Below are 20,658 nucleotides of genomic sequence, written 5' to 3'. Positions count from 1 at the left end.
CATGATTCCAGCCACAGCTGAAAATGCAACAGATTGAGTACAAAAGAGTTAACTGAACAGGGCACCAGTGGCTCACACCTGTAATCCTAGCTACTCAGGAGGCTGAGATCTGAGGATTGCAGTTTAAAGCCAGCCTGGGCAAGAAGGTCTGTGAGACTCTTAATTCCAATAAACCACCAGAAAACTGGAAGTGGTGCTGTGGCTCAAGTGGTAGAGTGCTCACCTTGAGCTGAAGAGCTGAGGGACAATGCCCAGGACCAGAGTTCAAGCCCCATGACCGACCCAAAAAAAAAGAAGAGTTAACTGGGAAAGAGTTAACTGGAAAAGGGATGTGGGCCAGGACTGCAAGGTGTGTTCCAGGCCAGAATTTAATACACACAAGGCCAGAAGGCAGATGAGGGACTGGGAGGGGAATGGAGAAGGGAAAACAAGTTTTTCCCATACAGGCGGATCCACCTTTGGAAACTCAAATTTAAAAATTCCAGTGGTTGGGTGTTCATGGCTCACACCTATAATCCTAGCTATTCAGGAAGCTGAGATCTGAGGATCCAGCCAAGACAAGAAAGTCCGTGAGACCTTATCTCCAATTAACAACCAGAAAACTGGAAATAGGGCTGGATCTCATAGCAGCAGAGCACTAGCTTTGAGCTAAAGAGCTCAGGGACAGACAGGCACTGGAAGCTCAGGCCTGAAATACTAGCTACTCAGGAAGCTGAGATCAAAAGATGGCAGTTCAAAGCCAACCCAGGCAGAAAAGTCCCCAGTAAAAAAACTACTCAAAAAAGCCAGAAGTGGCACTGTGGCTCAAGTGGTAGAGAACTACCCTTGAGCACAAAGAGGCTCAAGGACAGGCACTAGGCCCTGAGTTCAAGCCCCAGGACCAGGAAAAAAAAAAAAAAAAAAAAAAAAGCCAACCTAAACTTAAGGGCTTTTAAAAATAATCTAATAGCTAAAAATGATTACGATTTTTTTTTTTTTGGAAGTTACGTTTGAACTCAGGGCTTCTGGCTTACTAGGTGGCCTTCTGCCACTTGAACCATTTTACCAGCCCTGTTTGTGTTGGGTTTTTTTTTTTTTTGGGTGGGGGGGGAGTGGGTTGTGGAGCCTGAACTCTGGGCCTGGGCGCTGTCCCTCAGCTCTTCAGCTCAAGGCTAGCACTCTACTACTTGAGCCATATCACCACTTCTGGCTTTTTCTGCTTATGTGGTGCTGAGGAATCAAACCCAGGGCCTATGCAAGCAAGGCAAGCACTCTACCACTGAGCTATCTTCCCAGCCCTGTGTTGGGGGATTATTGAGATAGTGTTTCTATTTATTCCTGGGCCTTCCTAAACTGCATTTTTATTTGTGCTTTCCTGCATCACTAGTATGATGGGTATGCATCAACCACACCCAGCCATTGTGCTTTCCACATAGCTAGGATGACAGGTACACACCACTATGCCCAGCCATTGGCTGAGATGGAGTCTTGCAAACGTTTTTTGTCCAGGCTAACTTCAAACTGTGATTCCCCCCCAATCTCCACCTCCCAAGTAGCTAAGAATTACAGAGTTGAGTCATTGTTCCTGATATTTAAGAGAAAAGTATGCTGGGCACTGGTGGCTCATGCCTGTAATCCTAGCTACTCAGGAGACTGAGATTGGAGGATCACGGTTCAAAGTCAGGCCCGGCAGGAAAGTCCATGAGGCTCCTATCTCCAATAAACCACTAGAAAACCAGAAGTGGTGCTGTGGCTCAAGTGACAGAGCCTTCAGCCTTGAGCTGAAGAGCTAAGAACTGAGGGACAGCGCCAAGGCTCAGAGTTCAAGCCCCAAGACCCATAAACAGAGAGAGAGAGAGAGAGAGAGAGAGAGAGAGAGAGAGAGAGAGAGTATGATTTTAACATTGTTGGAGAGGATGCCAGGAAAAAGTATTCCTCATATAATGTTGATGGGAATGTAAACTAGTATAGCCACTGTGGAAATTAGTATGGAGGTCCCTCAAAAGACTAAAAGTAGATCTTCCTTAAGACCTACCATACCACAATACTACTGGGCATCATATACCCAAAGGAGAGTAAATCAGTATACTGGAAAGACAACTACATAACTATGTTTATTGCAGTGCTGTTCACAACAGCCAAATGATAGAATCAGCTGAAGTATCTAGCAACAGATGAATGGATAAAAAAGATATGGTATACATATACTGTGGATTATTATAAAGACATAAAGAAAAATGAAACCATGTCATTTGCAGAAAAAATAGATGTAATGAGGACATCATATTGATCAAGACAAGACAAAGTAAAAAAAAAATTAAAAAATAAAAATAAATTTAAAAAAGGCATTAAGCCAGGCACCAGTGGCTCTTGCCTATAATCCCAGTTACTCAGAAAGCTGAGATCTCAGGGCTGAGAAGGTGGCTCAGTGGTAGAGTGCTTGCCTTGCATGCCTGAGGCCCTGGGTTTGATTCCTCAGTACCACATAAGCAAAAGGAAAAAAGCTGGAAGTGGCGCTGTGGCTCAAGTGGTAGAGCGCTAGCCTTGAGCTGAAGAGCTGAGGGACAGCACCCAGGCCCAGAGTTCAGGTCCCACGACCGGACCCCCCCAAAAAAAAAGAAAGAAAGAAAAAGAAAGCTGAGATCTGAAGATAAGGATTCAAAGTAAGCTTGAGCAGGAAGGACCATGAGACTTATCTCCAATTAACCAACAAGAAGGTAGAAGGGAACTGTGGCTCAACTGGTAGAGCACTAGACTTTAAGCACAAAAGCTCAGAGACAGTATCCACATCATGATTTTAAGCCCCAGGACTGGCACACACACACTAAAAAAAAGTATCACGTTTTCATTCATATGTGGAAGCTAGAACTAAAAGACATATATACTCATGAATATGTACATGGGTATATACACACACACATACATACCTATATCCATATAGTGAACATAGAACATGAATCAAACTAAGAGTCTAGGAGGAGGAGAAGAGAAGGAAAAAAGAGGGTAATAAGTTTGTAATACATTATAAGTATACATGAAGGCAGCATAAAGAAACTCAATGGAAGCTACTGACCATCAATGGAATGGTTGGAAAAAAATAGATTCTGTTAATAGGTAAGTACTAACGGGATAGGGTTGGGCTGGCCAGGAGGATGAAGGAGATTGAATACTATCAAAATAGAACAAGTCAAAAAAAAGAACAATAAAACAAGTCAGGAATGCGGGGAGTTGGGGAGAGAATAGGAAATATGAGAGAAGTTGAGATTGACTAGAATACAGTGAAAAATGTGAAAAGGTAATGGAATCCCCAGGTATAACTAATATAAACTATTTTTTTAAGAGAAAAGCATAATTCCTCTTTTTGCTGCTAGACAGCCGCCATCATGGGTCGCATGCACGCTCCCGGGAAGGGCTTGTCCCAGTCGGCTCTGCCCTATCGCCGCAGCGTCCCCACCTGGCTGAAGTTGACATCTGAAGACGTGAAGGAACAGATTTACAAACTCGCCAAGAAGGGCCTGACGCCCTCACAAATCGGTGTGATCCTGAGGGACTCGCATGGCGTTGCACAAGTACGTTTTGTGACAGGCAATTAAATCTTGAGAATCCTCAAATCCAAAGGACTTGCTCCTGATCTTCCTGAGGATCTCTACCATTTAATTAAGAAAGCAGTTGCTGTCCGAAAGCATCTTGAGAGGAATAGAAAGGATAAAGATGCTAAATTCCGTCTGATTCTGATAGAAAGCCGAATTCATCGATTGGCTCGATATTACAAGACCAAGAGGGTCCTCCCCCCTAATTGGAAATATGAATTGTCCACAGCCTCTGCCCTAGTGGCATAAATTTGTCTGTACTCAAGCAATAAAATCATTGTTTCAATAAAAAAAAAAAAGAAAGAAAAAAGCATAATTGAAACTGTGTTAAAAGGAAATCAAGAAATAAACTAGGTGCTTGGCACTGGTGACTCACACCCATACTCCTAACTACTCAGGAGGCTGAGCTCTGAGGACCGTGGTTCAAAGTCAGCCCAGGTGGGAAAGGCCAGGAGACTTTTATCTCCAATGAATTACCTAAAACCCAAAAGTAGCACTGTGGCTCAAAGTGGTAGAATGCTAGCCTGAGCAAAAAAGCTAAGAGACAGGGCCAAAGCCCTGAGTTCAAGCCCCTCAACTGACAAGAAATAGAAAGAAAGAAAGAATGAAAGAACGAAAGACAGAAAGACAGAAAGAAAGAAAGAAAGAAAGAAAGAAAGAAAGAAAGAAAGAAAGAAAGAAAGAAAGAAAGAAAGAAAGAAAGAAAGAAAGAGAGAAAGAGAGAAAGAAAGAAAGAGAGAAAGAAAGAGAGAAAGAAAGAAAGAGAAAGAAAGAGAGAAAGAAAGAGAGAGAGAGAAAGAAAGAGAGAGAGAGAGAGAGGAAATAAACTAGAGGAAAGAGTTTAAAAAGTAGGCCAAGCCAGGACCTAGTGGCTCACACCTGTAATCCTAGCTACTCAGGAGGCTGAGATCTGAACATCATGGTTCAAAGCTAGCCTGGGCAAGAAAGTCTGTGAGACTCTTATCTCCAATAAACCACCAGAAAACTGGAAGTAGCACTGTGGCTCAAGTGGTAGAGCACTTGCCTTGAGCTGAAGAGCTGAGGGACAGTGCCCAGGCCCAGAGTTCAAGCCCCACGAATGACCAAAAATAAATAAATAAATAAAAAGTAGGCCAGGTGCCAGTGGCTCATATCTGTCACCCTAGATACTCAGAAGGCAGAGAACTGAAGAGCAAGGTTCCAAGCCAGACAACCACAACTAGAGTTGTGGTTCAAACAGTAGAGCACTAGCCTTGAGCAAAAAAGCTCAGGAACAGTGCCCATACTCTTAAGTTTAAGCTCCATGACCAGCACACACACACAAGAACAACAACAATATAAAAATCTAAAAGTAAAAGGGCAATTAGGATGATAAATATCAACAGCAAATTTAAAATCACATGCATTTCATTGCTTTTATCTTGAATGATTCTAGGTCTAAAAAAACCAACTGTCAATAATTTACCATTAAAATCACACATACAATTTTTTTTTTTTTTGGTCAGTGGCAGGTTTGAACTCTGGGACTGGGCCCTGTCCCTCAGCTCTTCAACTCAAGGCAAGTGCTCTACCACTTAAGCCCCAGTGCCACTTCCGGTTTTCTGAATGGTTTATTGGAGATAAGAGTCTCACAGACTTTTCCTGCCCAGGATGGCTTTGAATCGAGATCCTGAGATCTCAGCCTCCTGAGTACCTAGGAGTACAAGCATGAGCCACCAGCGCCCGGCACACATACAATTTATACAAACTCAAATTCATTTATCCATTCAAGTAGCCCCAACTTAACATATTAGTTCTGGAGCCGCACATACCCTGTGAAAATCTCTACTCAAACATTTCACTCCCTTTTCAGTTTCAGAAATTTATGAAGTTTTTCATTCTGAGTAACCATCTCTGATCCTGGCAAAGCATCCAGAAGTGCTGAGGGTGAATGACAATGTAGTCAGTCCAAAAGGCATGCCCTGGACCTCAATGAGCTTACATTCTAGTTGAGAAGATAACATACCTATAAATTAAACAACACAAAATAATATATAATTAAATGTTAAATAAGTGGTAAGACAAGGTTGTTTCAAGTTCAGAAGCAGCAGGACAATCGGGTGCTGCAATGGTCCAGGAGAACTTCCAGGGGGTGGCAGCCTCAAAGACAGCAGAATGCAGACAAAGATGTGAAGACCAAAGCTTGTGCAGAGGAGCCACTAGCCTAGAGAGCAGGTTCTACAGGATACCACATTGCAAAGACAGACTGGGAGCAAAATGCTAAGGGATTTAGACTATTATAGCAAGACAGGGTTTAGACCAGTCCTACAAGCAGTAAAGAGCTGGGAAAGATTTGAGAAGAGCATGACATCTGGCAGCCGAGCACCAGAAGGGGAGAGGGGGCGTGGAGCCCTAAGTAAAATAGACCACTAGGGACTGGGGGCTTTCTGCTTAAAAGAGAAATAACTGCCCCTCGATGAACCAGAGGAAGCGTGTGCTCAGGCTACCAGTTGTGGTTTTGTGTGTGGCTTAAAAAAAAAAAAAAAACAAAGGGGTGAAGATCAAAAGAAACTGTTTGCAAATGAGAGCCCTCCTACTCCTCTGACTTGTCATTTCTATTCCTTTCATCTTCCCTCCTGTTTGAAATTCAGGTGAAAAGGAGAGGCATGTGGCCAGTGGGCTGGGAACCTGCCAGCCTGGCCCAGGGTCTGGCCCAGTGAGCTTGCGAATGAAGGCAAATCTCTCCAAAATTTCCCAGGCCTCAGTTTCTTTCTGTGAGAGCTAAGGAAGGTACAGGACAGAATCTCAAGTCCCTTGAAGGAAGTCCAACTCTGGCTCTAGACTGAGCAAAAACCAAAACCTACACCTTAAGGATTCATTCAGGTGCAGGTTACCTGTCCATTCACAACACCATTATCTTCAACTGTAAGAAAACCTCAGTTACAGACCCACCATTGTCCCTACTTTCCAAGGAGAGAGGGGAAAAAGCTCTCATGTCATAAAATCAACAAGAAAGACTTGTTCATTAAAAAAAAAAAAAAAAAAAATGTGTTTTTTTTTCCCCCAGAAACCACAAGGCAAGAGAGCAGTTATGTTTATTCAAATATAACTGATCAATAAAAGTTGACTGGGTCAAAGTACCTAAGTGAACGGAGTTCAGTGTTCCTGAAACAGGAACTTTTTTTTTGGTTGGTCATGGGGCTTGAACTCTGGGCCTGGGCACTGTCCCTCAGCTCTTCAGCTCAAGGCTACTGCTCTACCACTTGAGCCACAGCACCATTTCCGGTTTTCTGGTGGTTAATTGGAGATAAGAGTTCACAGACTTTTCTTCCCATACGGGCTTTGAACCATGACCTCAGATCTCAGCCTCCAGAGTAGGTAGGATTACAGGTGTGAGCCACCAGCACCTGGCCCGAAACAGGATCACTTTTTAAGGGCTGTTTCCCTAACAGCTTCTAACCAGATTTGAGGAACAGAATTAAATCTCACTTTCTACTACTGACTATAATATAGCCATTAATATTAAAGAGTCTGCCAGGTACAGGTGGCTCATACCTATAATCCTAGCTACTCAAGAGGCTGAGATCTGAGGATTATGGTTCAAAGCCTGCCTGAGCAGGAAAGTCAACTCTTATATCCAACAAAGTACTTTAAAAAGAAAAAATGGATGTGGCACTGTGGCTCAAGTAGTAAAAAAAGCATTACCCTTGAGCAAAAGGAGCTCAGAGATGGGCCCAAGCTCAGCATTCAAGCCCCAGGACTGGCCAAAAAAAAGAGTAAAGGGTCTGAACCAAGCACCAATTGCTCACGCCTACAATCCTAAACTACTCAAGAGGCTAAAACCTGAATATTGCTATTTGAAGCCAGCCCACGCAGGAAAGTCTGTTAGACTCTTACCTCCAATAAACCACCAAAAAGCTGGAAGTGGGGCTGTAGTTCAATGGCAGATCACTAGTCTTGAACAAAAAAGTACAGGGACAGTGCTTAGGCCCTGAGTTCAAGACCCATGATAGGCAAAAAATAGAGTAAAGGGTCTGGTTTAGTGGTATACACCTGTAATTCCAACATTCTTTTTTTTTCCAGTCATGGGGCCTGAACTCACTCTGGGCCTGGGCGCTGTCCCTGAGCTCTTCAGCTCAAGACTAGCACTCTACCACTTGAGCCACAGCGCCATTTCCAGTTTGTTTTTTGGGTTTTTTTCGGTTTATGTGGTGCTGAGGAATCGAACCCAGGGCCTCATGTAGGTAAGACAAGCACTCTACCACTGAGACACCTTCCCTTCCCAGCCCATGTTATTCCAACATTCTTGAGGCAGAGGCACAAAAGTTTTAAGACTAAGCCAGATGCCAATGGCTCACACCTGTAATCCTAGCTACTCAGGAGGCTGAGCTCTAAGAATGATGGTTCAAAGCCAGCTCAGGCAGGAAAGTCTGTGAGACTCTTAGCTCCAATAAACCACCAGAAAATCAGAATTGTGCTGTGGCTCAAGTGGTAGAACAGTAGCCTTGAGCTGAAGAGCTGAGGGACAGCGGCCAGGCCCAGAGTTCAAGCCCCACAACCAAACGGGTGGGGGGTGGGGGGGTAAAGAATGTAAAGTCGTGTATTTTCACATGTGCATATTAGGTACAAGAACACTAGGTGAACCAAGTCACTTCTAACCTGTTTATAAAATGGGGGGAAAGGGGAAAGCCAGGTGCTGATGTCACATGCTTGTAATCCTAGCCACTTAGGAGGCTGAGATCTGAGGATCATGGTTTAAAGCCAACCCACACAGGAAAGTCTGTGAGATTCTTATCTCCAATTAACCACCAAAAACTGGAAATGGTGCTGTGTCTCAAAGTGGTAAAATGCTAGCTTTGAGAAAAAAGAGCTCAGGGACAGCACCCAGGACCTAAGCTCAAGCCCCAGAACTGACAAAGAAAAAAAGAAAAAGAAAAAAAGTGGAGACAAAAACAGTTAACAGCACAGGGCTATGGAATAAATGAGATCATTCATGCTGGATGCTTAACATAATGCTTCTTGTAAGTCAGCGATAAATGTTAGCCACATGGCATTATTTTAAATCTGTAGACCTAGTCCCTTGTTTAAGAGATAGGAAGTCGTGCAGGATGTAAAAAAAAGTCCATATGAAGGCATTTCCCAGAGAAGAGGGTGCAAGCCCTAGTTGACAAGGAACTTGTGTGGCCCCATCTGTGGGGAAAAGCAGGTTGGCATTCCTTTCCAGAATACAACAGCTGCCTCTCCTCCCCACTCGCCCAACCCTCCTCGGCTGCAAATACTCAAGGATTAAGAAGACATTCAAGCCTTGTTCCGTCTCATTTCTGCTCTGGCATTCTTCTCTTTGGCCCTTTAGCTTAAATGCCATTTCTGCTCCAGAGCAGGGCCTATATTAGAAAGTGTCTTGTGCTTTCTCAAGGTGCCCCCAACCCAGTATTTCCATGCAGCCTTACAACACCCTGTGACAGCCCCACTTTTACCCACAGAGACGCCAAGGGAAGAGAGGTCAAGACTCCTGACTTTGTGCCCAGTGTTCATCTGGACTATGAGAGGCTTTGACTTGAAACGGAGATAGGATCGGTGGCAGCTTTCCTACCCCAAAAGAGAGCAAGAACAGGGCTGGCCACCTCAGGACTTCACATTTACTCCAGGATACCACCCCTACTGAGACAGACAGACAGATGAACTGAGGATGACACGAGCCTTCAAGGAGAAGAGCCTTCAAAGGGATTCCTGCCACCAGCATGGGCACACATGGTGGCCGCATTTTCTATCTCTCTTATTCTCAAAGAAGACAAGAGGGGGGGGGGGGGAGGGGGGAGAGTAGAGAGAGAAAGAGAGCTACAATGCAGCTCAAAGCTGTATAAAACTGTGAGAAACACACAGCTGGTAGGTTGTAATGAAGGCTGGGGGCTTCAGTTCACAGCACACTCCTGAAGAGACGTGCACTCAAGCCCCACTCCAGATTTTATTCTTCACCAGGTTTTACCCTTCACCGCTTCTCCTAACACTTCAAAGGAAGTATTTTTGTACAGCCCAGGGAGGAGTGTAAACTGGCCAGCTGCTTCCAAAGCAGAGAAGTTAACCCTGAAAGGGCCACTGGCCTAGCAGGGCAAGGGTAAGAGAACAAGGTCGTGGAGAGTCAGGCATGAGTCCTCAAGGTTTTACCAGTCCTATCCTTTAAGACTACACCAAGCTCTTAAAGCACTACAGAAAGGTAGAGCCTCCGTACCTCTACCCACAGCCCGCAAACAACTAGTTATGAATAACCTTATAGGCTGGAGGGTCAAAGAATCCAGCAGTTAGCACTTCAGTGGAAACTCCAGCTAACAACAGCACAGGCCTTGTTCACTGCCCCAGCCTTCCCTAAACTGTGCAAAGAACTAAACAGCTCAAAAGCTATGGGACAAAACCTGCCCCCAAATGCCCAACTTAGGATGGCAGGTAGGAGAGCATATGGCTTCAGTAGCATTCCAGCAAGACCCTTTCTAAATAATGTCCCAGGAAGGGGGTTCTTCCTCCCAAGGTCCTTGCCAAGCCAGTCAAAAGAATTCTTCTCAGCTAAAGGAAGAAGAAGACCCTAGACCCTACTGGGCCTTTCTAAAAGCTTTTACATACTCTTAAAAATCCATTACCCTACAGATTATATCTTGCCAAATTTAGAATGAATGTTCTGTGAGACTCTTATCTCGAATTAACCACCAGAAAGCCAGACGTAGAGGTGTAGTTTAAGTAATAGAGTACCAGCCTTGAACAAAAAGAAGCTAAGCAAGGGCTGGGAATGTGGCTTAGTGGCAGAATGCTTGCCTAGCATGCAGGAAGCCCTGGGTTCGATTCCTTAGCACCACATAAACAGAAAAGGCCAGAAATGGTGCTGTGGCTCAAGTGGTAGATTGCTAGCCTTGAGCAAAAGAAGCTTAGGGACAGTGTCCAGGCCCTGAATTCAAGCCCCAGGACTGGCACTGGCACGTGCACGCACACATGCACACACACTCATGCATGCGCGCGCGCAACACACACACACACACACACACACCTAAGCAAAGCTGGGCTCTGGTGGCTCATGCCTACTCAGGAGGCTGAGATCTGAAGAACAAGTTTGGGCTCTGGTGGCTCATGCCTACTCAGGAGGCTGAGATCTGAAGAACAAGTTTCAAAGCCGGCCAGTCTGTGAGACTCTTATCTCCAACTAACCACCAGAACACTGGAAGTGGTGCTGTGGCTTGAAGTGTTAGAGTGTTAGCCTTGAGTGAAAAAGGTCAAGGACAGTGACTAGACCCCTAAGTTCAAGCCCCACATCCAACAACAAAAAGAGCTAAGCAAGAGAGGCCCTGAGTTCAAGCCTTAGTATTGGCATGAAAGGAGAGGAGAAAGCAAAAGGGAAGAGGAAGGGAGGAAAGGGATTGGGGAGAGGAAGGGAAGGAGAAGAGAGGGAGGGGAAAGAGAAAGTTGGAGAGCTCTTCCAGAAAAGATTAAATGGGCGTGGCTCAGGATTCCCCCATCCCACCCCGCCCACCCCCTCAGCTCACCCGTGACTTGTCTGGAACTTCTGTGTCTAGTGCTGAAAGCAAAGCCCCCCGGAATTTGGCAATGAAATCAGCCTGGTCTTCTCTCGAGAGCACACATACCTTGGGACCTTTTGAAAATCCCCAAACACTCTGCCACAAGGAACATGGACTCTAACTGGAAACCCCATGGCATCCCAGCAGGCTGTGGTGCTCTTTACAGCACTCAGGTGGGGCCTGGCCTCTGCCACCTGGCTGGTGCTTGGAGGCAATCACAGAGCAAGCAGCAGCAGATGAGTGTTCTCTTCATCCCACTGGCAAGGGCAGCCTATAATTTACAGACAGTGCAAAGTATGCTATAAATAGTTGGTGTTTTTAATGCTGTAGTCCCTGCAGAACAGAGGGGGCCTAACAGCTGTGTGGGGCCAGGGCCCTGGGGACTGAACACTACAATATGGAAATCCTGGGTGGTGTAGTCAAATAATCTTCAAAGAAAGGAACTCCCAAGTGTCACCCTCCATCTAGTGACTACAGGAAAGTGTGTGTGGTATGTGCACGTGTACACATGTGTATGTATAGGCATGTGTCAGTGGTCACACACATTCAGGCAAAATTGAAGATGATAGCTGCTACCGAAGCTTTGCAGGCTAGTTTTAACCATTCCCCTCCCTCCCCCCCCCCCCCAAAACTGCTGGGGCAGACCATACGAGTGAACTCTGTTACATCACAAGCAATCCAAGGTATGCATGCCACTTTGTCCTTCCCTAGCTGAAGCAAGGCTTCCAGTTCAAGATGACAAAGGACCTCTCAAAATCATCTCCTATGAAGAACAGAAAGATCTAGGAGTATTCAGCAAAGGGAAAACAATTTTATTGGTCCCACTGATGGGGGGGGAGGGGGGATTATCACCCCTTCAAATATCTGAAGGGCTATCATGCTTTAGTGGCTGTGTGTTATGAGTTGAGTTACATCTCTCAAACATGTGTATGTTTAAGTCCTAACCAGGCCCAGTACCCTCAGCATGTGACTCTTTGTGGGGAAGAATGGGATCATAAAGAGACAATTAGTTTAAAAGCAGTCCTCATATGTTATATGACTGCTTTCCTTACAGGCAGAAATTTGGGCACAGCTACAGACAGCGGAAACATATTCGAATACCTATTATAAGACATAGCAAGAGAGCTGAGAAGAAATGAATCCTGCCATCACCACTACAGACTTCTAGCTTCTACTATTGTGAGAAAAAAACTTTCTTCTAAGATACCTAGTGTGTAGTAATTTGCTGTGGCAGGCCCAAGACACTGATATACTAGAAGGCATCAATGAAACCAAGAAGCTAGGTTGGGTGTCAGGAAGAATTTTCTAACAATCAGCTCTGCAAAAAAAGAGAAAGGCCTCTTCAGTGCTGGGAGGAGGTGATACACGGAAGAGAAGCTAAGCTGCACCCTTAGTGCAAGAGCAGGCTCAGGGCTTCATGAGAAGCTACTGAGACTGAATTCAAAAGGGACTCAACTGCCAATGAATGATACACATCAGGTAGGCCAACCCCAAAGTTAAGTTTTTATAAAAAGCCTTAAGCCAACACTCCATGAAATATTGCCCAAAGGTAGGTCACTTAAACTCATCTCAAAATTTCCTCTTCACATCTCAGAGGGGAGAATATTTCAGCCAAGCTCATGTCATATACTCTTCCTACCAACAACTAGAATCAGCTCTCATGTACGTTCATTAAGGCAGGCCAAGTTGGAAATATTAGGGAGCATAGCTATTTCAAATGCAAAATGTTAAACCAGCAGAGGGAGACCTGAAGATCAGTCAGTCTTCTTCCAGAAGAGCAATCTCCTTCTGGAGGGCTTACCATGCCTTTTATGCAACTAGAAAATGGCTTGCTAAATCACATCACAATCAAGATTGCCTCCTGCTTCCTATGCCCCCCTGAATGTCCCCAAATGCCACAGGAAAGACTATTTGAGTTGGGGATCCCCACTGGGATTATTCAAAATTCCTTGCACAAACTAATGTACTGTTTGCCTCTCGTGACTCTTCCTATCCCAGTAGAAATTAAATTCCTCACTGAGAGGTACTGTTTCTTGGTTCTTTTATACTACAACTCCCCATCACTCCCAGAGAAAACCACCAATCTGCTGAGCTGATATGAAAGACTAGTCCTGAAATATGTCCAGGGCCATGCTGGGTTGCGATTATACCAAGGCCCTTGAGAGTGACACTAACACGGTCTCAGCCTACCTCATTCATTATTTCAGTGGGGCACCAACTGAACAAGCACACCTAAACCATCCTAATACTAGTACTCAGAGAACAACCTCCCCTCCCCCATGGTCCTTTGAGAAAAAGAAGTTCTGTGACTAAGTATATTTGGGAAATGTCAGGTCAAATTAAATAAAAGATTTCTCTTCAGAGGATTTCTTAAAAACAACCAGATAGGAGCTGGGAAGGAGGCTCAGTGGTGGAGCGCTTGCCTCGCATGCATGAGGCCCTGGGTTCGATTCCTCAGAACCACATAAGCAGAAAAAGCCAGAAGTGACGCTGTGGCTCAAGTGGTAGAGCACTAACCTTGAGCTGAAGAGCTGAGGGACAGCACCCAGGCTGAGTTCAGGCCCCACGACCGACAAAAAAAAAAAAAGAAAGAAAGAGAGAAGGGGGGGAGGGAAGGAGGGAAGAAGGAAAGAAAGAAAGAAAAAGAAAGAAAGAAAGAAGGAAAACAGCCAGATATTCACTACCATACAGAACAAATCTCTAAGAGGGAATATGCTGAATAGCATTTCTCAAAGTTCCATTCCACCATGGAACCCTTTCACAATGGAAGATTCTGCAGAACTAGTGCTCTTTACACAACAGCTTCAGAAAAGCTTATCTCAAGAACATTCAGTCCAGAGAAGTCTGCATATGGCTTTAGAAGGCTGAAGTCTATTCTAATACAGATGTGCCTGGAATCCTAAAAATTCACAAATATTCCCAAATCAAAAATAAATCAGCTGGGCATTGGTGGCTCACGCCTGTAATCCTAGCTACTCAGGAGGCTGAGATCTGAGGTTCACAGTTCAAAGACAGTCCAGGCAGGAAAGAAAGTACATGAGACTCTTATCTCCAATTAACCACCAGAAAACAAGAAGTAGTGCTGTGGCTCAAGTGATAGAGTACTAGCCTTGAGCAGAAGAGTTGAGGGACAGTGCCCAGATCCAGAGTACAAGTCCTATGACAAATAAATAAATTAAATAAATCAAGCAAGCAAGCAAGCAAGCTGAGAGCTGGTGGCTCATCCCTGTAATCCTAGCTACTCAGGAGACAGATCTGAGGGTCACAGTTCAAAGCCAGCCGGGGCAGGAAAGTCTATGAGACTCATCTCCAATTAACTACCAGAGAAGTAGAAGTGGTACTGTGGCTCAAAACGATAGAGTGCTAGCAATAAAGTTGAGGGACAGTGCCCAGGCCCTGAGTTCAAGCTCCACAACCATCATACATTCATACATTCATACATACATATATATATATACACACACATAACCACTCAATAAAGAGCTAAAATAGTAAAAGCTAGAAAACTGTATCATTGAGCCTAAAAGGTCTTTGCCTAACCCAGAAAGTAAGGAACAGCACCGCTCAGTCTTATTTGGATACTAACAAAGGTAGAGGAGCCTGTGTCCTTCCTCTGAGTTGATATCTTTCCAGGAACACAGAAGTAATCACTGGGTGCTTTAAGAAGAGGGCTCCTCGATCCCCAGCTGTAATTCAGTATGGCTAAAGATAAGAGATAGGGATCAAGCTAAAAAAGGCTAAGCAGATGGAAGAAAGGTCACAAGATGCTGATGCTATGAGAAGAGTAAGAGAAGCTAGAAAGGGGCTGGGAAGGTGGCTCAGTGGTACAGCGCTTGCCTTGCATGCCTGAGGCCCTGGGTTCGATTCCTCAGCACCACATAAGAAAAAAGCCGGAAGTGGTGCTGTGGCTCAAGTGGTAGAGCGCTCACCTTGAGCTGAAGAGCTGAGGGACAGCGCCCAGGCCCAGAGTTCAGGCCTCAGGACCAGACCCAAAAAAAAAAAAAAAAAAAGAGAAGCTAGAAAGATGAAAACCCAAAATTAAACATTTTAAAGAAACTTCTGTCTGGACTAGCCCGATTCATTCTACACCTCTTGCCCTAAATAAAATAGCTGACACGTGCTTTGTTTCTGGCTAGACCAAGCGATGTTTCTGGAACTTCACCTTGGTTACATATTTCTACTTTAAACATTCCAAAGTTGCCGAAGGCCTCCCAGGAGCATCTGCTCCCGTTTCTCCAGCGGGAGTAAGTTCCTGTGGAAAGTGTTTGTTTAGTTTGATTACAACTTTGAAGAGGGATAGGAATTCTGGCTGGAAGAATTTGATGGCTGGGCCCTTCTCTTACATAATTTGTAAACAAACAGAGTTTATCCCAGTGTGGCTCATTTGGCTCTCTGGCTAGATTTAGAAAAATATATTCCTCATCATTGGGGAGAAGCCACAGTAAGGCCTGTCAATAACCAGAAAAATGTCCACACCAGCCTATCACCCTATTGCTTAATCCTGGCTCACAGGCCACACTCACAGTCTCCCTGTGGAAGCCTGGGCCAATCAACAGTCTGCTCAAACTGATGGGTAAGAAGGAAGCTAACAAATTGTTCCCCCAGATAAATTTTTTTTTTCAAAAACTTTAGGAAAAAGAAAAAGGTTTTCCTAAGGCAAATACCATAATAGCTATTTTTTCCCCAAGTGTCATGAATGGTTGAGTGGATGGGTAGAAAACAATTTGTTACTAATAACATGAAAGGCATGTAATTTATTTATCTTTAATAAAATGAAGTTGAGGCTGTCACTAGAACTTCACCTACTCCTTGACATTCCAGACTATTATTGAGAGAGGAGTGACTGATTGCTGGGGAACAGCCCCCAGACAGCTACTACACAGTGATTACTGAAAACTGCTACGGAAGAACAGGGGGCAGTAGGGAGGTTGTGTCATCAAAAATCTAGCCATGCATACAGATGCCATCTGTATTCTGGCTGAGAGACCCACTAGCCTCCAGAATAAAAGGCAAATACCTTGCCATAACATTCAAGCTATCTTCTGTATTCACCCTCTGAAACTCATCCCCTACCCACCTATCTCCCCAGTTAGGGTGCTACTCCTCATTCTCCCACTGTTCTGAGACTCTGCTACAGATCCTTCTATTCCCCGCAGAAATCTTAACCAAGGCTTCATACCTCCCATTTACAGATATGAGAAGGGGGCTCCCTTCAGATCCACTTCAGTACTACAGATCAGCCTTCCTTCTCCCCTCTCTTCCAGGCGCACATTTCATGCCACATGGCCTCTGGGTCAATATAAACTAGGCGAACCCTCATTGGAGACCAATTAGCCTGAATTTTAGCATCCCCTCAAAAAAAAAAAAAAAAAAAAAAACCTACTTCCTGACAACAAGCCCAAGCACTGCTCTTCCTTAAGAACCTGGCTGAGCCGGGCGCCAGTGATTCACACCTGTAATCCTAGCTACTCAGGAGGCTGAGATCTGAGGATCTCAGTTCAACGCCAGCCCGTGCAGGAAAGTCCTGGCAGGAAAGTCCGTGAGACTCTTATCTCCTATAAACCACTCAGAAAACCGGAAGTGGTGCTGTGGCTCAAGCAGTAATGCACTCTCGCCTTGAGCTGAAGAGTGCAGGGACAGCACCCAAGCCCAGAGTTCAAGCCCCATGACCGACAAAAAAAAAAAAAAAACCTGGCTGAAACCAAGCACCTATGGCTCACTCCTGTAATCCTAGCTACTCCAGAGGTTGAGATATGAGGATCACAGTTCCAAGACAGCCTAGGCAGGAAAGTCTGAAAGATTCTTATCTCCAATTGACCAGCAAAGCGTCATAAGTAGAACTATGGTTTCTTAAGTGACAGAGCACTAGCCTTAAGTGAAAAAGTACCCAGGCCTTGAGTTCAAGCCCCAGTATTGGCACACACAAAAATCATCACCATTGGGCTGAGAAGATGGCTTAGTGGTAGAGTGCTTGCCTTGCATGCATGAGGCCCTTAGCACCAAATAAACAAAAAAGGCCAGAAAGTGGTGCTGTAGCTCAAATGGTAGAGCGCTAGCCTTGATCTGAAGAGCTGAGGAACAGTGCCCAGGCCAGTTCAGGCCCCATTACCAACAAAAACAACAACAACAAAATCATCATCATCATCATCATCATCATCTGGGTGCTGGTTACCTCATCTTAGCTACTCAAGAGACAGATCTAAGGATCACTATTCAAAGCCAGCATGGGCAGGAAAGTCCCTGTGAGATTCTTGTTTCCAATAAACCACCAGGAAACTTGAAGTACCACAATGGCTCAAAGTGGCAGAGTACTAGCCTTAAGCAAAGAAGCTCTGGGATAGCCAAGCACTGGTGGCTCATGCTTGTAATCCTAGCTACTCAGGAAACTGAGATCTGAGGATTGTGGTTCAAAGCCAGCCCAGGCAGGAACATCTGTGAGACTCTTATCTCCAAATTAACCACCAGAAAAAACAGAAATGGCGCTGTGGCTCAAGTGGTAGAGCACTGTCCTTGAGCTGAAGAGCTCAGGGACAGCGCCCAGGCCCAGAGTTCAAGCCTACCACTGACGACAAAAAAAAAAAAAAAGCTCTGAATAGTGCCCAGGCCCTGAGTTTGAGCCTCATAATGACCAAAATTTAATTCATTAATTAATAATCTGGCTAGAGGCTCTCTCTGAGCCCCATGAACGTAGCACATAGACCATGCCATAACATCAGGAACACACTTGTCTTTCCCACTGGCCTATAAACCCCACCCACCCCAACATATAGAGGAGGCCAGTATTGATTCTGTGAGCACTATTTAGAAAACAGCAAGCCAGACATCCATCAACTCTCTCCAAGAAAAGAGAACTAGAGAGCTGAAGCTCAAAGGAGCAAAGTGAGGCCAGACACATCCACCACACTGAAGTCTACTGCAGACTTCCTTGCTTTCTTTTTCTTTTGGTAAGTCATGGGGTTTGAACTCTAGGCCTAGGCGCTGTCGCTGAGCTCTTCAGCTCAAGGCTAGTGCTCTACCACTTGAGCCACAGCGCCACTTCCAGCCTTTTCTGTTTATATGTGGTGCTGAGGAAACGAACCAAGTGCATGCAAGGCAAGCACTCTACCACTGAGCCACTTCCCAGCCCCACTTCCTCACTTTCGTATCCAGAAGTACAACAAGGCAGACCATAATGATATTGGGACAGATTACATTCACAGGAGAAGAAAAAATTCTATTGCTTCACTTTCTTTTCTGTCTTTGATAGCCAAGGTCTAATGGAAAAACTGAGGTTCCCAGATACAAGTCAGATGTCATCAAACTCATTGCATACATGAGGAAAGTATATAAGCTAAAGGAAGGTATTTTTGTCTCTGGGTTGAACTACATTTTTAGGAATATAAGCATACATGCCTGATTTACATAATCACTCTATACCTGCAAGGGTAAGTTTTGGTTTGATGATTTTTTTCTGAAAACCATCCTGGTTTAAAAGGAAGAGTTGTCCACTGTTGGGCTGATAAACAAGTTCATCATGAGACTGCTAGGAAGGTCCAGACTTAAAAGTTATTATTGACTTTGTTGTGAGGTTAAAATGTGTTTGTGACTTTAATACATGTTTGTGGTATCACTCTCCTACAATACTGTAAAATTTGTGAAATGTAATCCTTAATCTCAATAAAAAATTATTTTTTAAAAAAAGCTATTGGCTTCAAGCTAGCTGCTGCCTACTCACAAACAAGTTTCTCAACAGGCAACAACAATGAGTTAAGACTGAGAAGGGCTTCCAAGCTTTGGAAAGAGTGCAAAAATCAAAACAGCTCCTTCACACAGTATGCCTAACTGAAGCACAAAGACCCCATATGGGTAGGGACCAATGATCTCCATCAGCTTCTTTGCTCCCCTCCCACACAAAACTACCACCAATTTTAAAGACCTAAATGGAAGCAGAGATCCTATCACTTGCATTATTGATGCAGACTTTCCCTTTTCTTTGGCAAAACCAAATTCCATCCAACTGATTGCAAATCCAGCAACCTAGCTAAGGCCAAAGAGGTGAGCCAGAGCTTCTGATCCTACTTTTGCCAGTCAAAGTGGGAACAGGGCCAGACATGCCTTGCAAGCTATATGGCTAATGCTCCATAAATATCATTAAAAAGCCGGGCACCAGGAAGTGGGGCTGTGGCTCAATTGGTAGAATGCTAACCTTGAGCACAGAGAGGCTCAGGGACAGTGATCAGGCCCTGAGTTCAAGTCCCACAACTGACCCCCAAAAAAACCCCAAAAACCAAAAAAATTAAAAACTTTGCCAGGAGCTGGTAGCTCATGCCTATAATCCTAGCTACTGAGGAGGATGAGATCTAAGGAGCACAGTTCAAAGGCAGCCCTGGCAGGAAAATCCATGAGACTCTTATCTCCAATGAACTACCAGAAAATGGGAAGTGGTACTGTGACTCGAGTGGTAGAGCGCTAGCCTTGAGCTGAAGAGCTCAGGGACAGCGCACAGGCCCAGAGTTCAAGCCCCACAAGGGGAAAGGAAAGAAAGAGAGAGAGAGAGAAAGAAAGAAAGAGAGAGAGAAAAAAGAAAGAGAGAAAAAAGAAAGAGAGAGAGAAAGAGAGGGGGGAGGGAGGGAGGGAGGGAGGGGCTGGGAAGGTGGCTCAGTGGTACACTGCTTGCCTTGCATGCATGGGACCCTGGGTTCAATTCCTCAGCACCACATAAACAGAAAAAGCCAGAAAGTGGCGCTGTGGCTCAAGTGATAGAGCACTATCCTTAAGCTGAAGAGCGGAGGGAGGGAGGGAGGGAGGGAGGGAGGGAGGGAGGGAGGGAGGGAGGGAGGGAGGAAGGAAGGAAGGAAGGAAGGAAGGAAGGAAGGAAGGAAGGAAGGAAGGAAGGAAGGAAGGAGAGGGGGAGAGGGGGAGAGGGGGAGAGAGCGAGAGAGAGAGAGAGAGAGAGAGAGAGAGAGAGCGAGAGAGAGAGAGAGAGAGAGAGAGAGAGAGAGAGAGAGAATGTCAGCAAGCCAGGCACCAGTAGCTCATGAATGTATTCCTAGCTAGTCAGAAGGCTAAGATCTGACTGTGGTTGGAATCCAGTCCCAGCAGAAAAGTCTGTGAGAATCTTATCTCCAATTAATCAGCAAAAAGGGCAGAGGTAGAGCTATGGCTCAAGTGGCAGAGTGCTAACCTTTAGAAAAAGAATCTCAGGGACAGCACCCAGATTCTAAGTTCAAGCTCCAGGACTGGCACAAAAAAAAAAGAAGACTGACTTCACATCTGTCTCAACCAATGGCAATGAACTGGGTCCACACTTCCTCTCTGTCATCTAGTCTTCTTCTGAACCACAGTTGTTTTAGCTAAATAGAAATTAAGTTATAATATAAATAGAAGTATCAGTGAGTACCAGTACTTCACACCTGTAATCCTAGCTATTCAAAAGGTTGAGCTCTGAGGATTAAGGTTCAAAACCAGCCCAAGCAGACAAACCTTTGAGACTCTTATCATCAATTAACCAGGTGCCAGTGGCTCACATCTGTAATCCTAGCTACTCAGGAGGCTGAGATCTGAGGATTGCAATTCAAAGCCAGCCAGGGCAG

At 44.9% G+C, this 20,658-nt stretch overlaps 1 protein-coding gene and 1 pseudogene across 2 annotated transcripts in view; one reads left to right on the top strand and one right to left on the bottom strand.

Moving 5' to 3' along the window:
- The window catches only part of Znrf3 (zinc and ring finger 3), a 156,995-nt gene that overhangs the window by 111,889 nt on the left and 24,448 nt on the right, over positions 1-20,658 (bottom strand). The window lies entirely within an intron of this gene.
- On the top strand, positions 3,344-3,852 carry LOC122097167 (annotated as a pseudogene).

Source organism: Dipodomys spectabilis, unplaced genomic scaffold (assembly GCF_019054845.1).
Source record: "Dipodomys spectabilis isolate Male_0828 unplaced genomic scaffold, ASM1905484v1 ptg000416l, whole genome shotgun sequence".
In the NCBI taxonomy this organism is placed as follows: domain Eukaryota; kingdom Metazoa; phylum Chordata; class Mammalia; order Rodentia; family Heteromyidae; genus Dipodomys; species Dipodomys spectabilis.
This window is presented reverse-complemented; position numbering and strand designations above follow the sequence as displayed.